The sequence below is a fragment of the Bos grunniens genome, chromosome 6 (genome assembly GCF_055505025.1).
Source record: "Bos grunniens cultivar Pamir isolate PY7600 chromosome 6, Bosgru_T2T1.0, whole genome shotgun sequence".
Lineage (NCBI taxonomy): Eukaryota > Metazoa > Chordata > Mammalia > Artiodactyla > Bovidae > Bos > Bos grunniens.
The window spans coordinates 108,381,561-108,405,258 of record NC_141170.1 but is presented as its reverse complement, the minus strand read 5'-3'; the positions used below and the strand labels follow the sequence as shown (position 1 = coordinate 108,405,258).

The 23,698-nt window shown below is 35.6% G+C and overlaps 1 long non-coding RNA gene across 17 annotated transcripts in view; it reads left to right on the top strand.

The window, feature by feature from the left end:
• LOC147371186 (uncharacterized) overlaps positions 1-23,698 on the top strand; it is a 316,584-nt gene that overhangs the window by 267,223 nt on the left and 25,663 nt on the right. For 10 of the 17 annotated variants that reach the window (XR_015166271.1, XR_015166259.1, XR_015166272.1 and 7 more), the window contains one exon: positions 6,457-6,521. This is a non-coding gene — a long non-coding RNA (uncharacterized LOC147371186). Of the gene's footprint in view, positions 1-6,456; positions 6,522-7,166; positions 7,266-7,847; positions 9,402-13,446; positions 13,566-15,173; positions 15,284-18,589; positions 18,664-23,698 lie in introns of those variants that run through there. The other 7 variants (XR_015166265.1, XR_015166266.1, XR_015166268.1 and 4 more) reach the window with 5 other exon arrangements.

The window sequence follows — 23,698 nt, the reverse complement described above, 5'->3', positions numbered from 1 at the left end:
CCTGCCCGCAGTAGTAGATATAATGGTCATCTGAGTTAAATTCACCCATTCCAGTCCATTTGAGTTTGCTGATTCCTAAAATGTCGACATTCACTCTTGCCATCTCTTGTTTGACCACTTCCAATTTGCCTTGATTCATGGACCTGACATTCCAGGTTCCTAAGCAATGTTGCTCTTTACAGCATCGGACCTTGCTTCTATCACCAGTCACATCCACAGTTGGAGAAGACTCTTGAGAGTCCCTTGGACTGCAAGGAGATCCAACCAGTCCATTCTGAAGGAGATCAGCCCTGGGATTTCTTTGGAAGGAATGATGCTAAAGCTGAAACTCCAGTACTTTAGCCACCTCATGGGAAGAGTTGACTCATTGGAAAAGACTCTGATGCTGGGAGGGATTGGGGGCAGGAGGAGAAGGGGATGGCAGAGGATGAGACAGCTGGATTACATCACTGACTTGATGGACGTGAGTCTCAGTGAACTCCAGGAGTTGGTGATGGACAAGGAGGCCTGGCGTGCTGTGATTCATGGGGTTGCAAAGAATCTGACATGACTGAGCGACTGAACCAAACTGAATTAAATATATATATATATATATATATATATATATATATATATATATATATCACTCAGTCACTCAGTCATGGTTGGCTCTTTGCGACCTCATGGACTGCAGCACGCCAGGCTTCCCTGTCCATCACCAACACACAGAGATTGCTCAAACTCATGTCCATCAAGTCCATGATGCCATACAACCATCTCATCCTCTGTTGTCCCTTTCTCCTCCTGCTTTCAATCTTTCCCAGCATCAGTCTTTTCCAATAGTCAGATCTTTGCATTCAGGTGGCCAAAGTATTGGAGTTTCAGCTTCAGGATCAGTCCTTCCAATGAATATTCAGGAGTGATCTCATTTCGGATGGATTGGTTGGATCTCCTTGCATTCCAAAGGACTCTTAAGAGTCTTCTGAAATGCCACAGTTCAAAAGCATCAATTCTATGCTATGTATTTAACAATTAGCTATGAACACACTGTTTTATACTTTCCTTGACTTACTTTGCTTATGGACTCCTATAATCAACTTTATGCAAGTATTATATTCTCAAATACATTTGTATACTTTTTTGGGAATCACTTTAAAGCCTAAAAAGGTGTATTCTATTTGAATTGGCTTAGGAATTAAAAAATAATAAAATATTGACAAATAACTGAAATCACATTATTATTGTTTTAAAATGATTTATACTTCAGAGAAGAAAAATGTCTGGCCTTAACTGGAAAAGGCTTTGTGGGAGAGGATGATACTTGGTGGTCATTAAAAACAAAAACTGTGAATAGATGACTAAAACCCTGGGAATGTCCCTGGTGAAAATGTACCACACTAGAGCTTGGTTAAGCTGCCTGAGAAATAGTGGAAAATATCATCACTCACGTACAGCAAAATCTTATTATGCCAGATCATGAAAGCCAGGAGAGATTAGTAGATTTAATAAATTAAATAATAGTATAAAATTATGTACATAGGAGAACAGTAGGAAGAAGGCAATAATTTATAAATATATGAACAAACTTCAGACCGAGAGTTAAAAAAAGAATGCTGTAAATAATAATAATGTATTCACACAACCAATATTTGAAACTAATTCCAAGAGACTAAATGGTTCAGTGAGGAAGAGCAGACACTTTTGGTGGGAGTGTTTAAGATCATATTCTTAGGAGATCATGCATGTTTAGGCCAGCATCTGGATTAAGTAGACCATTCTCTCAGTGGCTAATATGCCTAGCAGAGATAGAGCTAGAATCATACCTGTGAGGCTGGTAAGTTGCAGAGTAATAAATCTGCCCCAGGCTAGTTCTTTCTAACCACATTGTTCCTTTTACTGAATGACAGGAGACCAGTTTATTGTAGAAGTTAACAGGAATTTCAAGGATTGGATGGTTAACAATATACAAGTCACAGTTCTGTATAATTTAAAGATTAACATTTAGATGTGGCATTTGGTCACTGGATTTATTGGAGAGAATTTGACTATAGGAAATCTTAGAAATCTTAATGGTTGTGAAAAATAGAAATAGAAATTTGATTGAGAGCACACAATCACAGAAAAAGGATCTTAGAAAAAATAAGGAAAAAAGATATTATATCGTAGCTAGAAAAAAAATCAAGATTTTCTATTTTTCATCTTGGGTATGAACCTCTGAGAAGAATCCCATGAACCACTAATACTCTGTGTGGTTCACACTGCTTACGACACATGTGGAGTTTGTATTTGCTATTCCCTCTGTCTGAAATATGGTTCTTCATCATGCTCTTCATTCAAGTCCCTTTTATAACACTCCACTCACAAAGACTAAGATTGTGAAAACTTCAATTTTCCAAGAAGGTCACTGATGGTGACTCAGTCTTTGAAAGCAGGGCAACTCCTCCTTCAATGCCTTGTTCCCAGGCCCATTTATTCTACCTGTTGTAATGACAGAACCATAAAATGTCCATTGATTTAAGGAATATTCTGCACCATGAAAGATAAGACACCAGTCTCATGTAATACAGTATTCAAGCTGGTGCTTTTGCTACATTGTCAAGAAGCTCTCCCATTGCTTTTTCAGGATGGAACTCTGGATAGTATAGCGTTTTCTGTGACCAGTTGTATTCATGGCATTGTACCCACTGCAGCACCACATTCTCCATAAAATAGATTGCTCAAGTATGAGGGATACTAAGCGAAATCATGATATAGTAAATGAGACTTCTGTGAGCCTCTGATAGTGATGCTGGGTGAAATCTGTGTTCAGGTGAGGCAAACTTATAACTGTAATATATACAAACACAATTAGGATGAAATGCTATTATTTCCAGGGTGGAAGGGATGCACTTTCATCAACTGGTCACAAAGACATTGGTTGGTCTCCTTAAAAGACCATGGCATTAACCTTTGCTGCTGGTAAGACAATGCTCAGTATGAATAGTAGACCATCAGCTTTGATGAGATAAAGTTATTGCTGTTACACATTAAATGTAGGGAATACTTTAATAGAAAACATGATAAAAGACAACATTAAGAGAATATGTAAACTACAATCAAGCATATGACTACTAAAACACAGAAAATATATATAGATGGTAAAGAATCCACCTGCAATGTGTGAGACCTGGGTTTGATCCCTGGGCTGGAAAGACCGCCCTGGAGGAGGGCATGGCAATCCACTCCAGTATTCTTACCCAGAGAACCCCCATATACAGAGGAGCCTGGTGGGCTATAGTCCATGAGGTCGCAAAGAGTCAGACACAACTGAGCAACTAAGCACAGCACACATACATATGTTTATGTATGTGTATTTAGGTATATATGTAAAGTTAGTGTTAGTTTAGGAATACGGAAAGGTGGTAGTAAAAATCAAAAGAAATTCATGGAAATTATATAAACTATATGTGGATAGAGTGGAAACAAAAGCAAAAGGACTGAGCAGAAGCTTCAATTACTTATACCTATTTCATTTATTTATATCTTTGCTGGTGGCTCCATGGTAAAGAATCTGCCTGCCAATGCAGGAGACACAAGAGATGTGGGTTCAATTTCTGGGTTGGGAAGACCCCCCCTGGAGAAGGAAATAGCAACTCACTCCAGTATTCCCGTCTGGGGAATCCCAGGGACAAAGAGTCCTGGTGGACTACAGTTCATGGGGTTGCAAACAAGTCAGACAGGACTTAGTGACTAAACAACAACACTTTATTACATAGTTCATAATATTTTAGAGACACTGCTTGGTAATCCATTGTGAATTTAGATAGCTTTTTTGTTTAGATAGCCTTTGTTTCCAGTGATCTTGTTAGTTTTATTAGTAATAGTAATGTCTTACATTTAAATAGAATGTAGCACACTTCATACTTATGTATCCTTATATGAAACTTGGATGAAACCATAGGAGTCACATAAACAGATTTTTCAGAACCAAAGGAGCTAGGAATAACAGGAAATTATTTTGATGGAAATATTAGAATCAAAAATAACTAACAGGCAGGAAGAGTGGGCTATTGCAGAAAGAATTAAGCAGTGGGTTTAGAGAGAAAGAACTGACAGCACAAGGCATCATTCTAAATAGTCCCTATGGAAATGGAAACTAAACTGTTCAGCAACAGACTCCATCTTATCTTATTTTCTTATATATCTTACAAACAATAATCGATTAAGCTATACTATGTATTATTAGCATGAGGAATGTGTGAACTTGATATGATAGGTTTTGACTCCTTTAGTAGAAATACAGCACAGAAAAGCATATAACTATTAATATGCAAATTATATTATGCCTCTGGCCAGGTCCATTTTACTTCTCAGGTTACATCTACAATATTGTGTAAAATTGTCTGAGTCATAAGATGATGTTAAATATAAGAAACATAAGTGACATAAGAAAGATATTAAAATTGTAGAGCATCATTTTGCTCATATATTTTTAAGAAACTATATCCATTAATCTGCTGATACTTAGAGTTTATCATTATTTCCAATTAAATCTAATTTTTTAATTAAAAATAAAATTTTAAAGATATATTTGAAAATAGTACAGTTCAATACAATCCAATATAACCATGACTTAGGTTAAACAATTATTAAGATTGTGTAATATTTACTTATTCACTTCTATTTATGTGAATCATTTGAGAGCATAATTGCATCACTGGTGCAATAAACATGAACTTGGGCAAACTCCAGGAGATGGTTAGGGACAAGGAGGCCTGGTGTGCTGCAGTCCATGGAGTCACAAAGAGTCAGACACGACAGGGCAGTTGAACAACAAATCACTTATTATGTAATTCCATTCCTATAAACTTCTGCATTGATCTCTGTAAAACCTTACAATCAACATATTATTACCATAAATTATAAAAGTGACAGTTATAGATGATACTGATATTTGAAAATATATTTTATGGTATAATTGTCAATTCTCAAATACATACAGATTTCTTATCTCATTCTTGTTTCTTATATTTTTCTGTGTGAATAACATATGAACACAATGGTTTGTCCTATAAAAATGTACCATTAAACATATGAAAATAACATTTAAGATTATCAAAGTACACATCTTTTTTTTTTCATATAAATTAACATGGTAGAAAGAAACATAACAAACTTTTAAGGGAAAAATTCATGAGGCACAATGAAGAATACTAAAATGTTTATTAAAAAAAAAAAACCTCCCCAGAGAAATAGTTCTTTAAATCTTTAAAAACCATCGCCTTAGTGTGATTATATGTCTGCATGTTAAGCTTTTATTTACTAATTCATATTTTAATTTCAAGTTTAAATCAATAAACATCAAGACTCTAACTTTCCTACCTCCTTGTTCCATCACTGAAATTTCCATAACCTCTTACTTATGTTACCCACATGGAAATCTGAAAATATTCATTGGTCTGGGTAGTGGCAGAACAGAGTCATCAGCACACCATAAACAGTCAAGTTTACTGAATTTTTGTCCCTCAGAATACAGATGTAAAAGAAGCACCCAGAACTGTAGTTGGAATTAAAATGTTTGTAGTGTATCAATGATAAATAGTGTTTGCTTCTAGAGAAATGGAGCTGAAATAAAAGTGCTTTAAAATATAACTAAATTTTTAGGCAGGAAGCTCAGGACTAGTTGTGTGTCTCAACAATGTCACTGTCCTCTGTCGAACCCATCTGTAGTATTCAAGTTTCTTTCTACTCAACAAGATCAATACTATAGTATTAACCACTAATTCCTAATTATACTCAGGGAAAAATAAGTGAAGGGGAGTGAGAAGGAATGAAGCTGCTCTTCGTCAAAGTGCCATTCAATGACTGCAGTATATGTTCTGACTACTCGTTTTTTCAAAGGAAAGCCAAGAAATGAAAGACTTTTTTATTGCTGAATTTATTCATATATTCTTATATCTATCATTACATTTTGTGTTACTGAAGTAAAAGGAGAGAACTGTCAATAGATAATGTGCAATCTCTGTCGTATTTCCCACATAAAGAACGTTTCAAATGCCCATGGATAAACATCATTTGAAAATGTTGGGAAGCTAGATTAATACATTTGAAAAAATTCTTTTTAAACTTACCCATATTATTTTTTTGTATTTCTTGAATACAAAAATTGAGATTTTAATGATATATAATGTAACATTCTATCAATGCCACAATAAGAAATGTTCATTTCAATTCAAATCAGAATAATAAGCTTTTGAATAATAAGAATGACCAATTTGAAATGACCTTTTATAAATTGATTTTATATAATCAATAGTAATTTTAGGAAAATAATTGCATTATGCCCCTTACAAGGAAATGCTAAATATAGCCTTTAATATTTTGGTTTAATTTTGTTACCAAGGATTTAATATGAAAAGAATGTATTTTCTTTTAAAATTGAGGATAATTATTCAAATTGCAATAATGGAATTTATTTTCTTATCTTTCATATCTTAGGTACATATCTAAGACTGATGTGCTGAACCAAAGGAACATAATTAAATCGCATATATTAGTCACAGGTATGTTAAGTTACTTGTGTCAGACTTTTTATAAAACTTATTTTATTAATGAAATCTTTCATTGTCATAATACCTTTATATATTTTCTGTCTTTCCAATTCTATTTGAATATTCTCAGTGTAAATACTGAGCTTTCTCTTAACACACAAGTATTCAAGTCAGCACTTTCAGCATCTCTAATGCTTCCAGTTGTAAGAGAATATGCACAGCATGGCTAAGCAGCCAGCTTAATCTTAAGATGGCCATCACTTCCCTGGCCATTCCCTGGCCCATATCCAAGTTTCAGTTGTACTTTCTTTGACCACAGTCAACCTCACCACTGTGAGAAAAAAAGGACTTGAAATATTTGGGAGAGCAGGAGTTGATAAAGAAAGAAAAAAAGGTGATGAGAGAAGAGTAGTAGGGTAAAAAGAAGAAAAGAGGAAGGAAAAAATGGAAAACAAAATTCAAAGTTTCAAGTAAAATATCCTAAATTTACTTCCATTTCAGGTCTTATTAATCTATTAAAGTATTTTTTTAAGTTTTTATGACAACCTTAAGGTTGAGTTTGATAATGAAACTGCAGCTCAACTTTCGTTATTGGAAAATGAAATCCAAGCAAGAAAGACCATGTCAGAATATTTTTTTTATTTTTTTCCTTTTCAGAACAATACCACAGGCATTATTATCCATAACTAAGTCAAGTACCTGGTGAGGGGCCAGCTGAGTAACAGAGACTTAAACAGTGTAGCCTGAAATGATTCTGTGAGTAGTCTGCTTATACTTAAAGAGACATGGCAGAAAAGAAACAATAAGTAGGAGGTCAAATATTCATTCACTTGGCTGGACTCCTCTTTCAGACGTGTTTGTGAAGTCCACGTTTACTCCCAATGACATGTACAGAGCAGCTGCTTGAAGGCATTGACTGGTTTCTGCACCTGCTGAGTTAATCTCAAAATGTCCATTTTGCTGCCCCTTTGCTATAGCAATGAAGTATTTTTCTACCTTGATAACTGGTTAATCATACACCCAAATCTATAGCTCTAGCTTTTTTTCTCACTGTTTCTCACTTTTCAGTCATAGGTACTGCCATTTGATGTCAACTTTTAGGTGATAATTTCAAGTATACTCTCATTTATGCTTTTTCTGTAAGGATGTTATGTGTAAAAGTCTGCTGCTTAAGTAAGTGACTTACAGACAATTACATTGAAAAGTTCACAGAGAACCTGTGGTTTTAAAAACCCTGAAACAGCCCATGCTGTTGCCCTGCCTCACTTCAGTCTTCATTGTGAATGAAATTTTTCTTCTTGGCTTTTGATTATGCATTCAAATGTGATTCGTCAACAGAGACCCATTCATTGACGTCAAGGAGTGCTCATCTGAGAAATAGTGACAGAACATGCAGACTAATGAGGAGTCTTAATATAATAGGAAAGGCAAATATGTAAAACTTGAAAGGAATGAAGATTATTTATTAAGCAAATCACAAATTTAAATAGTGTTTGACTCTAATGTTTACCATATAGCAGAAACAGGAATTTATATTAATTTAGAGCTATTTGCTATTTTATGTAGTTATTATTTATAAATATAAGTGGTGACCATATTCAGATATTCAGTGATATTCCATGAAAAGTTTATGATTACTTTTCTTTATATAACCTTCAGTTTATTCTATTTAATTAAGCAATCTTTTTTTTTTTTTTTACTAAGGTAACTAAGTACCTCTTTGGCTGGGGAGATAATAATTACAATAGCATTTAAAAGTATTAAAATATAATAGTTTTTTATTAAAGCTAAGTTGTATTCTGCCACTCAGTGTATCTGGCTTTACAGGAAAATGATTATTATTTTAAAAAGCCAAAAATAGTGAAAATAGCTTGCATTCATACCTTACTTACAGAGGTTTTAGAAGAAGCATTCTCTCAAGAATAGTAAGTGGAACCAGTAGAATGACCTAAGACACTTAACATGTCTGTGCTCAGTTGTTCAGATTTCTACATCAGTATCCCATCTGTCATTTTAAATGAAATTACTACTTCTGTGAGATACATATGTTAAAACTTCTACCCAGGAAAAACAAAAGAAATTATTGCTTCTGGGAATTTTACGCCAGTGAAAAGTTTAAAGGAAGTCATACCTTATTTTGAAGGCATGAAAAGATCATTTTATACATAAAACCCAATAATTTATATTCATTAAATAATGGGAGGATATATATAGGTTTTTCATGACTCAGTTATTGGATATCTAAATTAAATTATGTATTCATTTATTATATAAAAAAATTAGATTGAATGCAGTACAATGTTTCTTATTAAAGCTCCTCTCTTCAACAAATCATAGTTTAAGGTAACCATTAACCTGTTAAGTCTAAGCATTTCTATTACTGAATGCAGACCCTGGCCTTTATTAAGTATTCTCAGGGCACATATACTATAGCATTGGTTCCCAGGCTTAGCTAAACATTAAAGCACTTGAGGAAATTTTGAAGATTCTGGTACCAATTAAATCTTTATATGGGGGGAGTTACTTTGGGGAAGTATTTGTAAGGTTTCCCTTACAAATTATATGATTATAATGTGAAGCCAGAGTGGAGAATCACTGTACTATAAAATATCCTAAATGAATCATGAGCAGGGTCTCTCTGTTCTTTATCAGGATGCTCAATATAGGTAAATTCACTTACCAATGCTATCATCAGATAATACATAAATGAGAGTGGTGAGGCAAAGTGCATAAACTGTATACTCTTATGCTGTTCAAATGTACCTCCTTCTGAAGATGTCACAGTTATCTCAAACTTTTAGTGCCTTTGTAGTTTCTCTGGAATCTTAAAGCACTTGATTTTTCTTCAACAAGTATTCAATAAAATTGTATGGAAACATACTATGTAACAAATACTCTACTATTTCTTCCACAGTCTAATTATTGTACCTTGATATCTATCCTTTAAATTAAATATCTAACATCTCAAATAAAATTGTAGTCATCTGGAAGGCATGGATATGCATTATATCTCTACAAAGTAGCATAATATAGTGGAACAGCATAGACTTTGTTGTGGAACTATATGGAATATGAAAGCAGACATATATGAGTAAGTATCCCAGTTTTGCTACTGTGGAGACTCAGAAAAAATCATTTATTTGAACAGTGGTTATTTGGGTTATAAAATATAAATGACAAATTACTTCATCAAAAAGCCACGAAGATGAAGTGATATATCAAATGTGAAATACCTACCATAGATCTGAGCATGAAAACCAAGCATGTGTACACCTTTCCATTTATATAACAAACATTTGAGTGCTTGTTCTATAACAGTCACTTTTTTAGATGTTAATAAGCACACTGAGGTAAATCAAAACATACTGAATCTCTGCCTTGATGGTGCTTAAATTCTTATGTTGGACTCAGATAGTAATAAAAGAAATAAGTACATATATTTTATGAAGAAAGTAAAGCAGGGTAAGGAAAGGATACTTTTAGAGAATATTGTATTACATAGGTTGGTTAGTGAAGGACTTTTTTTATTTTTTATTTTTTTCTTCTTCCAGTTTTATTGAGATATAATCAGCATAAAACACTATATAAGCTTAAGAAGTATGGCATTATGATTATTATACATCATAAAATATTTTAAGTTTAATGAACATCCATCATCTCATAGATACAAAATTAAAGAAATAGAACAAATGTTTTCTTTGTAATGAGAATTCTTGTATTTACTCTTAATAATGTTTGTATATAGCACTTTTCAACAAATGAAATAACACAAAGGAGAAGTTAAAGCATGCATCTTTGAGAACAATTTTCCTCAGGGAAGAAAGAAGAAATGATATAAGATCCCTGCCAATGAATGAAATCCACATTTTTCAAATAACAAAAAGGAGATTACAACAACTTAAGTGTATCAATGAAGGCACAAAATAAATATGACATGAAAAGTAGAAAGTTCACCAAGGGTGGCTTATATGAATTTATAATAAATGTGTGTGGTAGGTGGAGTAATAATCCTCAAGAACATCCACATCCCACTCCTCAGAATTGTGGATATTTTGTCATATGGTATGGGGGAATTAATATTTAAAATAGTATTAAGTTTATTAGTCAGATGACCGCAAGCTGAATTTTCTGAGTGGAATCAACATAATGGCAATGGTCTTTAAATATGGAAGAAGAAGGCAGAAGAGTCAGGGTCAGGGCGCTGTAGCATGAAAAAGACTTGACTGGCCATTGCTGGCTTTGGAGATGCACGGAGGACATAAGCCAAGGATATGAGCAGCCTTTGGTGGTAGTTTGATCGTTAAGTTGTGCCAGACTCTTTGCGACCCAATGAGCAGTAGCCTGCCAGGCTCCCCTGTCTACGGGTTTCCCCAGGCAAGAATACTGGAGTGGGTTGCCATTTCCTTCTCCAGGGGATATTTTCAACCCAGGGATCAAACCTGGGTCTCCTGCATTGCAGGCAGATTCTTTACCAACTGAGCTACAAGGGAAGCCCTAGAAGCTTTTAGAAGCTTCTAAATCAGCCTTTAGAAGCTGGAAAAGCCAAAGAAGCAGATTTTTCCCTAGAGCCTCCGCAAGAAGCACAGAAGTACACCCACTTTGATATTAGCCCAGTGAAACCGGTTTCAGACACCTGAACTCCCAAATTGACATAGTAAATCCACACTGTTTTCAGCTACTAAGCATGTAGTCATTTTTTTACAACAGCAGATACCTAATACAATATGGTGAAGATGACTCTGGTGAGTCCAGAAAGGAATAGGACCTTATCTGATTAACACTTTAAGAAAGGCATTCAACTACTGTGAAGGTGACATGTAGGAAACAAGAGTGGAAGCAGAAAAGTAAGGTAAGTATTTCAATAGTTCAGGGGAGAGGTCATGGGCATTTGAACTTGGGTAGGACAGGTTACGGAGAAGGCAATGGCACCCCTTCCCTTTCACTTCCCTTTCACTTTTCACTTTCGTACATTGGAGAAGGAAATGGCAACCCACTCCAGTGTTCTTTCCTGGAGAATACCAGGAATGGCGGAGCCTGGTGGGCTGCTGTCTATGGGGTCACACAGAGTCGGGCACGACTGAAGTGACTTAGCAGCAGCAGCAGCAGCAGGACAGGTTATAGAAAGAAGAAAGTTCAGTTTCATTTTGGTAACAAAAGAGACAGAATTTGCTGATGGATTTGATGCAAGATGCCTTGTTTTGGGATTCCCTAGCAGCTCAGACGGTAAAGAGTCTGGCTGTAATGAGGGAAAAGCAAGTTCAGTCCCTGGGTTGGAGAGATACCCTGGAGAAAAAAAATGGCAACCCACTCCAGTATTCTTGCCTGGAAAATCCCATGAATGGATGAGCCTGGTGGTCTAAAGTCCATAGGGTCATAAAGAGTTGGACACAACTGAGCAACTTCACTTTCACTTTTTGATACAAGATATGATAATAATGAGGAATCTTAAATATATTAAAACTGCTTTGATCAGTAAGATGAATTGGGGAATTATTTATTGAGATGAATTTGTAGGGAGACCTTTTCTACTGTACCTTTAGCACAAAATATGTTAACCACCCAGTAAAATTCAATATATGTTTAATGAAAAACAATAAAAATGCTGATGAAGATGATGATAATGACACTGTAAATGGTAATGATGCAAAGTGATGATACTGATGTTGAAAAAGATGAGAAGAAAAATATAACCTTAATGGGCTTCTACTGAAATTAAAAATAAGCATATTCAGTTCAGTTCAGTTCAGTCACTCAGTCATGTCCGACTCTTTGTGACCCCATGAATCGCAGCATGCCAGGCCTCCCTGTCCATCACCAACTCCTGGAGTTCACTCAGACTCACATCCATCAGGTCAGTGATGCCATCCAGCCATCTATTCTCTGTCGTCCCCTTCTCCTCTTGCCCCCAATCCCTCCCAGCATCAGAGTCTTTTCCAATGAGTCAACTCTTCACATGAGGTGGCCAAAGTATTGGAGATTCAGCTTTAGCATCATTCCTTCCAAAGAAATCCCAGGGCTGATCTCCTTCAGAATGGACTGGTTGGATCTCCTTGCAGTCCAAGGGACTCTCAAGAGTCTTCTCCAACACCACAGTTCAAAAGCATCGATTCTTCGGCGCTCAGCCTTCTTCACAGTCCAACTCTCACATCCATACATGACCACTGGAAAAACCATAGCCTTGCTAAGACGGACATTTGTTGGCAAAATAATGTTTCTGCTTTTGAATATGCTATCTAGGTTGGTCATAACTTTTCTTCCAAGGAGTAAGCGTCTTTTAATTTCATGGCTGCAGTCACCATCTGCAGTGATTTTGGAGCCCCAAAAAATAAAGTGTGACACTGTTTCTACTGTTTCCCCATCTATTTCCCATGAAGTGATGGGACCAGATGCCATGATCTTCGTTTTCTGAATGTTGATCTTTAAGCCAACTTTTTCACTCTCCACTTTCACTTTTATCAAGAGGCTCTTTAGTTCCTCTTCACTTTCTTCCATAAGTGTGATGTCATCTGCATATCAAATAGCACTAATTAATTTCCCCCTTTTATGTAGAATTCTGGTGAGTCAGTTTTAGTGAGACAAAAATGAAATGTACCATGAGCTATATATGGATTTTGTTCCACTCTGGTATTTAGGATTTTCTCTCGATTTGTCTTTTTGTAGACTTATATTACCATCTTACCTTTAGCCAAGTAACTAAAAATTAATTTATATGATTGTCTTTATGAATGCATTATCCCTCCATATAATATAAGGAAGCCTTATACATTTAAACCTTATTAACATTGAATTATCAGAGGTATTGCCCATTAAGATAGAACTTTGTTTTTACTGCTCTGTCCTTATAACCAAGAACAGCAAATTGTATATAAAGTTCTTAACAAAGACTTGATAAAATGAATAAATGGATATATCTTGTCTTAATGTTTTTTTTCTTCAGAATCACCTGATTAATGCAGATCCCTGAGTTATTCCATTCACCAAAATGTCCAATAAATTCAGCTGGATTAACATTCCACGTGGGTTATGCCAGACATGTTCATGAGGAAAACATAGATCATAGACCAGGCCCAAAGTTCATGCTTTATTAAAAAGAAAATTACTTCTGTGTTGGATGATACATTTATTCTAAACATGCTATGCAGAAATAGTAAAACATGACTTAGATTTAATATTGTGCTTATTAATGTATTACTAATCTTATTTTTAATCTCATAATAAAGAAACATTTTAAAACAAACACTTTCTCTTGAAGAGTTACAGAGAACAGATGATCAGATATTTAGATATGCAAAACACTGGCATCATTTCCGCTTTGGCTCAGGCTCCTCATTCTTTCTGTAGATATTTCTTTGCTCTTCCCCAGTAGTATATTGGACACCACTTACCTGCTTTCAGGTTTCATTTTCTTGGGCTCGAAAATCAATGTGAATGTTGCCTATAGTCATGAAATTAAAAGATGCTTGCTCCTTGGAAGAAAATCTATGACAAACCTAGACAACGTATTAAAAAGCTGAGACATCACTTTGCCGACAAAGGTGCATATGGTCAAAGCTGCGATTTTTCCAGTAGTCTTGTATTGATGTAAGAGCTGGACAATAAAGAAGGCTGAGTGCCTGAGAATTGATGCTTTTGAATTGCAGTGCTGGAGAAGACTATTGGATTGCATATAATTGAAATGAGTTTATACTGTAACAAACTATTACTTATTTATGCACCAAAGAAAGCAAGCAAAACTGTCCCAACTTCTAAATGTATTGCTGTTTTTATCATTGAATAGTTTTATCCTGTAAATTTGCATAAAAGTTCAACTGAGAAAATTTTAATGTTTAAAATAATACTGAATTCAAAACAAAAATAGTATTTTAATATGCAAATCACACTGAAGTAACAAATAGAAAACTACAAATCTTTAAAAATTGAGAATTATTGTAAGTGATTGAATTTGCTCTTCAAGCACAGGTTGTTGTTTAGTTGCTAAGTTTTGTCCAACTGTTTTGTGTCTCCCATGGGCTGTATTCCACCAGGCTCCTCTATCCATGTGACTTCACAGGCAAGAATACTGGAGTGGTTTGTCATTGCCTTTTCCAGGGGATCTGCCTAGCACATGACTCAACCCAGAGTCTCCTGAGTCTCCTACATTGCCAGGATTCTTTACCACTGAGTCACCAGGGAAGCTCTATGTAACAATGTGAAAAATTATGACTGCTGCAGAAATGCAGTAATTATAATAGGTGGCCTATAGAAGGGATTCCCTGGTGGCTCAGATGGTAAAGAATCCACCTGCAATGAGAAAGACCCAGATTCAATCCCTGGGTCAGGAAGATCCCCTGGAGAAGGGAATGGTAAACCCACTCCAGTGTTCTTGCCTGGAGAATCCCATTGACAGAGGAGCCTGGCAGACTACAGTCCTATTTTTTTTTAGTTGATACTATTGGGTTGAATGTTATCCATGAGCACATTTAGTCATTATGCTTTTCATAATGATACACTCATCACAATGTTTGGGATCAAATCAAAGATAGAACATAAACAGTGTGGGAATGTCAAGAAGCATTTCCTGGAGACTAATTAGTATCTTTAGTGCATCTGGCTGGAATGCCTTAATAAAACACCATGGAGTGTGTGGTTTAAACAACAGAAATTTGTTTTCTCGTGGTTCTGAAGGCTGGGAAGTCCAAGACCAAGGTTCGAGCATGGTTCAGTTCCTGATGAGGCTTTTATCCCTAGCCTGCAGACAGCCACCTTCTTTCTGGATCCTCTGATGGCTTTTCCTGGTGAGTGCATGTGGAGAGGGAAAGAGTGAGCAAACATTCTTGTGTCTCTTCTTAGAAGGATGCTATTCCTATCAGGTCAGAGTCCCGTGCTTATGAGTTTATTTAACTTTAAATATCTCCTTTAGGTCCTCTCTCCAAATACAGTCACAGTGGGAGTCAGGAGTTCAACATATGGATTGTAGGGGAACACAGTTCAGTACATAGCATTTGGGAATATTACTTAATGACAGCAACTAAACTTCATGCAATGTATTCTTCTAAGTGATTTACATGTTTTATCATTCAATTTTCTATCTCTGTGGAGAAAATATCCTCATCTTCTTCATCATTATCATCTAATAATAAATGAAAAAAGTAATCAAAATATGCTAAGAAACATGTACAACTTTATTCATCATGTGTAGGATGGAATATGGAACTGAACTAGTCTGTTTTACTGAAGTAGTTTGTAATTGGAATCACTATGTAAAGTTGTCACTAACTGATATACTGTAAAAAAAAAAATAGAAAAAAATTTAGACTATTAATCAGAAGATTGTTTCCCAGGGCACAGAGTCTCAGATTGTTGTTATACCTAAGACATTTAAGTGATTTCCAAAATTACTCCAGTATTGAAATTATATACAAGTTAATTAGGTACACTAACATAAAAACTTTTTATAAAAATGATTTTTAAAACTCAAAATTGTATAGGACTCAGTAATAGTCTTTTGATTCTACTACTACAACTTAATTATTTTTGCTATTTAAATAAATTTCTGCTCTCTTCTAAATAGGCATAAGGTAATCATACCTTGATTTTGGGGCCTTAAAGTCAAAAGTTTCTTTATTTGTTCATTATAGTCACCTGAATGCTAGAATACCAGTGTATTAATTGCTTCTGATGAGTTCCTGAACTGTGGTGGATATGGAGAATTCATGAATTTAGCCATGATTATTAGTGAAGACATGATGTACATTTTCCTTTTCCATGACTTTCTAAAAACTTTTTGGGGAAATAATTTTAGATTTAGAGACTAAAGTGCAGTACAGTGTTCCTGTATACCCTTCCCCCAGTTTCTCTTAATATTCACAGTATGTTGTTGTTGTTCATTCACTAAGTTGTGTTCAACTCTTTGTGACCCTTGGAACTGTAGCCTGCCAGGCTCTTCTGTTCATGGGATTTCCCAGGGAAAATATTTGAAATGGATTGCCATTTCCTTTTCCAGGGTATCTTCCCAACCCAGGGATTGAACTGCATCTCCTGCATTGGCAGGTGGATTCTTTACCACTGAGTCACCATGGAAGCTCCATTCACATCATACACAATTATTTTATATTTAATACAACTAGCATTTATGCTTCTGCAGTACTACTAACCAAACCTCAGACTTGAGTCTTATAACAGATTTTTTTTTACAAATATCTTCTTTACATCCTAGAATTCAATCTAGGATACGACATTGTTTTCAGTCATCACATCTCCATAGTCTTAATCTGTGAAAGTATCTCTGTCTTTCCTTTTTTCCCCTGACCCTGGCACTTTTATAGAATATTAGTTAGGTATTTTGTGGAATATCCCTCATATTCAATTTGAAATACTCAGAAAGACGTGCCCTTTCTCTTAAATTATAGTAGAGGATACATGATATCAGCACAGTTTATTGCTGATGATATTAATCTTCATCTCTTGAGTAAGGTTGTGTCCTTCAGGTTTCTCTACTTTAAAGTAACTATATTTCAGTTTTCATATTTGATTCATTGGGAGCAAGTCACTAAGTCCGGCATATATTCAAGGAGAGGTAATTAAGCTCTACCTCCTGGAGGATAAAAATATAGAATATCTGTAAGTATATGGTAAAACCACCACAAATAGTAATGAATATTTTTAAAATGATACTTTGAGACTATTTAAATATACAGTTTATTCTTAAAGTTTATAGATTTGGGGGGAGGTTCCTACACAGATAGTTATGACTTCCATGAAGGGGGAAGTAGTTTTATTTCTACCTCTCCAAGTGGGCATTTCATTTCTTTTTCTTGATTTATTAAAATTACCAATATTTCTAGTAAAGTTGAAATGCCACAAGTGTTTCTGCCTTGCTCTTGATCTTAGGGAGAAAACATCTCGTTTCTCACCATCCTTTTTGTCTTTTTATGTTTTCTTGTAGATGTCTTTTACTAGGTTACAAGATTTATCATCTATTCAAACTTAGAAGAGAATTTTTTATCATAAATAAATCTTGAATTTTATTGAAGCTTACTTTTGTATTAACTGATGAAACTATGAGTTTCTTATTCAGTTTGATAACATGGTGAAATAACATCAACTGATTTTCAAATATTGAGTCAACTTTGCATTATCTGAGTGAACTCCAACTTGTTGTGCTATATTATCTTCTTAATATATTGCTGGATTCAAATTGCTAATATTTTGTCAAGGGCTTTTGCTTTTACATTCATAAGTGATATTGGTCTTTAATTCTCTGTTATGGTAATGTGTTTGCTACTAGAACAATGCAGACCTCATAAAATAAGCAAGAAAGTATTCTCTCTTCTATTTCCTGAAAAACTTTACAAAAATTGGTATTCCTACCTTCCATCCCTTGTGCTATGGAATTCATACATTTCAGTCTCGTATACATTACATACACACGCTGCACTGTTTGTCTTATTGCTTTAACCAATCAGCTATCTTTTACAGTAACAAAAAATAAGGAAAAATGATGTTTAACCTTTATTTATTCCATGTTTGGTACTCTTCATTTCTCTATGTAGATCAATCTTTCTGACCACATTGTATCATTTCTATCTGAAGATATTATTTTAATATTTCTTATAGAACAGGTCTTCAAAAACCCCATTTCTGACCAATATTTCCACTGGGTATTGGGATACTCAGTTCTAAGAGCTGTTTTGAATATTGTTTGTACTTTAATGGTATCACTCATCTTTCTGCTTGCATAGTTTCTAATAAGTTTTCTATAGCTGTTACTTACTCCTTTTTAGGTAATATGTATTTCTATAGTTGTTACACTTACTCCTTTTCAGGTAATATGTATTTTATGTTAATTAGAATGATATGCATTGGTTTAGAGTTTTTGTTTGTTTCTTCTGATTCTGCTTGATGTTCTCTTGAGCTTGTTTGTTTATAAATAGGTATCTGTCACTAAGAAAACCGCTAGCCATTATTTCTTCACATTTATTCTCCCCATTTATCTCTTTTATTTTTCTGAGATTTCGGTTTGTCTATTGACCTCTTGCTATGGTCACACAGTTGTTGGATGCACTATACCTCTGCCCACCCCATTTCTTTTTGCATTTCAGACTGAATAATTTCTAATAACCTATTTTTCAACTTACTGATTCCTTATTTGAACCTACTGATGAGCTCATCAAAGGTATGTTAATATGTCTCTGATTTCTAACATTTCTTTTTGATATTTCTAATGATTTTTCCTCTGCTGAAATTACCTGTCTGATCTTGCATGCTGTCTTCCATGTCCATTGTAGCCTTTATATATGTATTTACTTAATTTAAACTCTCTGTTTCATAGTTCTAATATCTTTGTAATATCTGAGTCTGGGTCTTTTTATTCTTTTTTATTTTCTGACTGTGATTTTCTTACTTTTTTTTACATCATATAAATTTTAGTTGAAATGCAGCCGTATTGTATGGGATAGATAGAAACTAAAATAAATATTATTTATTTTAAAGATGAGTATGCTGTCCTCCTGATTAGCCTTTGGTGGGGTTTTTGTGTTCATGTAGTCAGAAATTGAGCTGGGATTAAATGTTTTGTTGCTTAATTGACTTTACATCTCATCTGATTCTAGATTTTCCCTTTGTTGTTCTAAACAGAGAAACTCCATCACTTGCAGCTTCCCCAAATGTATTCTGCTTTTGTTTTTACTTGATGTTTCTTCGCATGGTGACAGATATGAGGTAGGGAAGTCAGTCTCTGATATTCGGAGTACGCCTCAGTCCTAAGAAGGCATTGTGACTTTTAGACTTCACCAGTGCAATGGCACCCCACTCCAGTACTCCTGCCTGGAAAATCCCATGGATGGAGGAGCCTGGTAGGCTGCAGTCCATGGGGTCGCTGAGGGTCAGACACGACTGAGCAACTTCACTTTCACTTTTCACTTTCTTGCATTGGAGAAGGAAATGGCAACCCACTCCAGTGTTCTTGCCTGGAGAATCCCAGGGAAGGGGGAGCCTGGTGGGCTGCCGTCCAAGGGGTCGCACAGAGTTGGACACGATTGAAGCGACTTAGCAGCAGCAGCAGCAGTGTTTCTATCCATTCTCCAGAAGTAACCCTGGGCATAGAGGATAAACCTGACCCTTCAAGTATAATGTTTTCAGCCTTCCTCGCTTCCTTCCTTGCTTCTTTCTCTCTCTGTTTTGTTTAATTCCTATTCTCCCTCCTGCTGCAATGGGTTTATACCTTTGTTCCAACTTATTATTTTGTTTCCATTTTCCCTGCACTGTAAACTCTTTGTTTTCTACGGTAGAGAAGATAGATAAAGACATATTTTCAGTGCTCTCTGCTATTCTGGTCCCCAATCCAGTGGGTATCCACCAGTGTCCCAGGCTACTTTCTCCCTTGGCATTCTCCCTATAAGCAAAGTCTGCTGTTCCATATGGGAAAAAAAGGAAAATGGATCTAGGCTTATTTTGGCAGTAGCTGTTATTTCTGTCCACAGCACCACAGGGAAAACTTCTTCAAGACTCTCACCAATATTTCCTGTGAATCCCTTGGGGTTCTTGAAGAAAAGTTTTTAAGAGTGAAAATTTACCTATTTCTGTGATTCCCAGGAGCTTCATGTACCCAGCTAGTCCACAATCAGTCTTTAGCAGTTTTTAAAAACGTTTCTTGTTGAAGATGAAAGAGGAGAGTGAAAACCTTGGCTTAAAACTCAGCATTCAAAAAACTAAGATCATGACATCCGATCCTATCACTTCATGGCAAATAGATGAGGAAAGAGTGACAGACTTTATTTTCCTGGATTCCCAAATCACTGTGGATGGTGACTACAGCCATGAAATTAAGACATGCTTGCTCCTTGGAAGAAAAGCTATGACAAACCTAAATAGCATATTAAAAACCAAATACATCACTTTGCTGACAAGGGTCCATATAGTCAAAGTTGTGGTTTTACAAGTGGTCATGTATGGATGTGAGAGTTGTACCATAAAGAAGGCTGAGCACTGAAGAATTGATGCTTTTGAACTGTGGTGTTGGAGAAGACTCTTGAGAGTCCCTTGGACTGCAAGGAGATCCAACCAGTCCATCCTAAAGGAGATCAGTCCTGAATATTCACTGGAAGGACTGTTGCTGAAGCTGAAGCTCCAATACTTTGGCCACCTGATGCGAAGAGCTGACTTATTGGAAAAGACCCTGATGCTGGGAAAAATTGAGCTCAGAAGGAGAAGGGGATCACAGAGGATGAGGGCATCACTGACTCACTGGACAGAGTTTGAGCAAACTCCAGGGAGTAGTGAAGGACGGGGAAGCCTGGCATGCGGCAGTCATGGAGTCATAGAGTCAGACATGACTGAGTGACTGAACAACAACAAAAAACATTTCTAGCTGAATACTACTTGTGTAACATCCAGTAAATCTGTTCCACGTAGCAGATTCTCAAGTTTTTATTCTCCCTGCAGGTGCTTATATTTCTCCAAATTTAAAGTTTGGTTTTTTTTATTTTTTATTTTTTTGCTTGTGACTTCAGTTGTCTAATGACTGCAGGGGAAGTGTGTGCATCTTTTTCCTTGTTATGTGGAGCAACACAGTGACACTCTTTCAAGCATTCTATATCTGCAAGCTAAAACCGTATATCCCTTGGAGACTTTTGATTTTGTTCAATCAGCACATTCAAATTTAATCTTAAAAGTTATTCAGAATACCTTTATTGTATTAAAAGACTTTTGTTAACAACACATTGTTGAGTTTCACAGAGTTTATAAGCAGAGGATTTTGAGATATCTGTATACAAAGACATGCACTTAAGATGTTTTCTACAATTAAGAAAACCTGCAGTAGTAGCCTGCTCTTCCTTTTCCAAGTATTTGACATAGAAAACAGGAAAGGACTTAGGTCACATTGATGGGAGTTTAAAAAATCTACTATATATAAAGTACTGTGGATAATACCTCAGTCAAAGAGTAGATATACATTAAACAGTTGAAGTCATTATTATTGCTAACACAAACGTCATAAAAGTCATCTGCAGAGGTTTTAGATTAAAACTTCTACAAGAGCCACCCTAAGAATTACAGTCTATGACTACAAGATGAATAGTTTTGTATTGAAGTCTGGCCAATGAGCATTTTGAAAAGGCTTATAACAACAATGGACAACTGGTTATATAGTGGTGCTTAATAGATGTATCTATTGTGTTCTTCCCACTGTTTAGAGCTCTTTTAAACACACACACACACAATTATATGGTTATCTTAAATTAATTGCTAAAAAATGTGGTAAGATAAAAACACAAAAGAATTAGAATTCATATTTTTTCTGCTGCTGCAGATATTAAATTATGAGCTCACAGAAGAGACATATTCAGTTGATTATCATTATTAATGAATTCCTACTATAAGCAAGGTATTTGTAACCCTAAAATTAATATTCACAGTGTTTTCAAGGACATTTGCAGGTATATGTAGAGTAGCAAAAGTTTTTGGTCACCCTAAGCTCATGTAAGTATCTTCCCTGTAGCTCAAATGGTAAAGAATCTGCCTAAAGTGCAGGAGACCGGGGTTCAACCCCTGAGTGGGGAAGATCCTCTGGAGAAGGGAATGGCAATCCACTCCAGTATTCTTGCCTGGAGAATCCCATGGACAGAGGAGTCTGGCGGGCTACAGTCCATGGGCTCACAAAGAGCTGGACACGACAGCGACTATCACTACTACTAAACTCATGCTCTCAGAGAGGCCACACAAAGCAATTATTTCTGCTCTCATACAGAAATGAGTAGAGGGTGGAAATGCTGGGGGCAGTGGAGTACAAGAAACTCTTGGCCTTCTTGGCCTTAGAAGGCCAAGAACCTAAAACTTGGCCTTAGGCAAGTCACATAAAGCATCTAAACCTTGTTTCCTCTTTTGTAAAACTATATATATATATAAATATACTACCAGGATGAATTATTTTTAGGATTTAAGATTATAATCTGTGTGAGATAAGAATTTACAGATATAGGTATATAGATACGGATATATGATTTCTCCTGGGAGTAATGCTCCAATATTCAGTGTTCACAGCAAATTTACAGAACACAAACCCCACAAATGAGGAGATTTGCTATATATCACCATGAAAACAAAATCTGTGACTTAAGTATGTATATGGTGAGAAGACACATCTCTCTTAGGTAAGACTTCACAGTCAAGAAAGGATTATATATTTAGAAATACAAACAAGCATGGGAAGCAGGGTGAAGGACAGCAAGAAAAAAATTATGTGCGAGGTCACGCCATTTTTATCCAATTTGCCCGACAATTCAGAGGAGCAAAAGTTTCTAACCAAGGGAATAAGTGCTGAAAGCGATGTTAAATAGAGTGCTAATCTGGAAACAGTATAAAAGTTATCTTTCTGGCAAATGAAGAAAGAGAGATTGGAGAATCTTGTTCTAACATGTCAAATAGAAAAAAAAATGAATCCATTAACAAAAAAAATTTGATAATTGATTGGAGGTGAAGCAGTAATAGGAGTAAAAGTAATGCTAAAATTGTGATCCAGAGTGATTGGAAAGAATAGTAATGATCTTGATGGAATTGAGAATTTAGAGAGCAGAGCAGGATAAGAAGACAGATGTAAAGCACAGCATCTGAACAGCTGGTATTTTTCTTTTTAAATGAAGGCAAGAGAAATACTATCAGGATGCACCAACACACAGCTGAATTCACCAAGGCATAGATGTGGAAAACAGAGAAAGAACAGTGGCAAACAAATTAAAATGATGTCCAACCCAGCAACGATGAATTGTTCTTTTTCAGCAATGACTTAGTTAGCGGAGGTTGTTAACCCTGCCAAATTATTGCTGGGGAAGCTGAAATGTTCAAAAATAATTTTGGATAGGCAAGAAATTTCTGAGTAGCATATGGATATAATGGGGAAAAGATTTTTTTTTTTTTTTCTCCTGATAAAATCACAAGATGACTAGTGTTGATTCATTGTAAAGAGGCATCTGGATGTCAAACCAAGTACTTCAACTTGCCTCTTTGGGCATGAATCTCATTGTTTCTGGGGAACTACATTAAGTGGATCTGATTAGACTGGAGAGGCTCTTCTTTATTCCTGTAAGAAGAATAACAGTCGTACATGGCATACACTGCCCATGTTCATGAGAAGTTTCTCCTGTGGTTCTGTTGATTTCTCCCCTGGGCCGTGGATAAGGCTTTCCTTTCAGGCCACCACCACACAGGGTGTG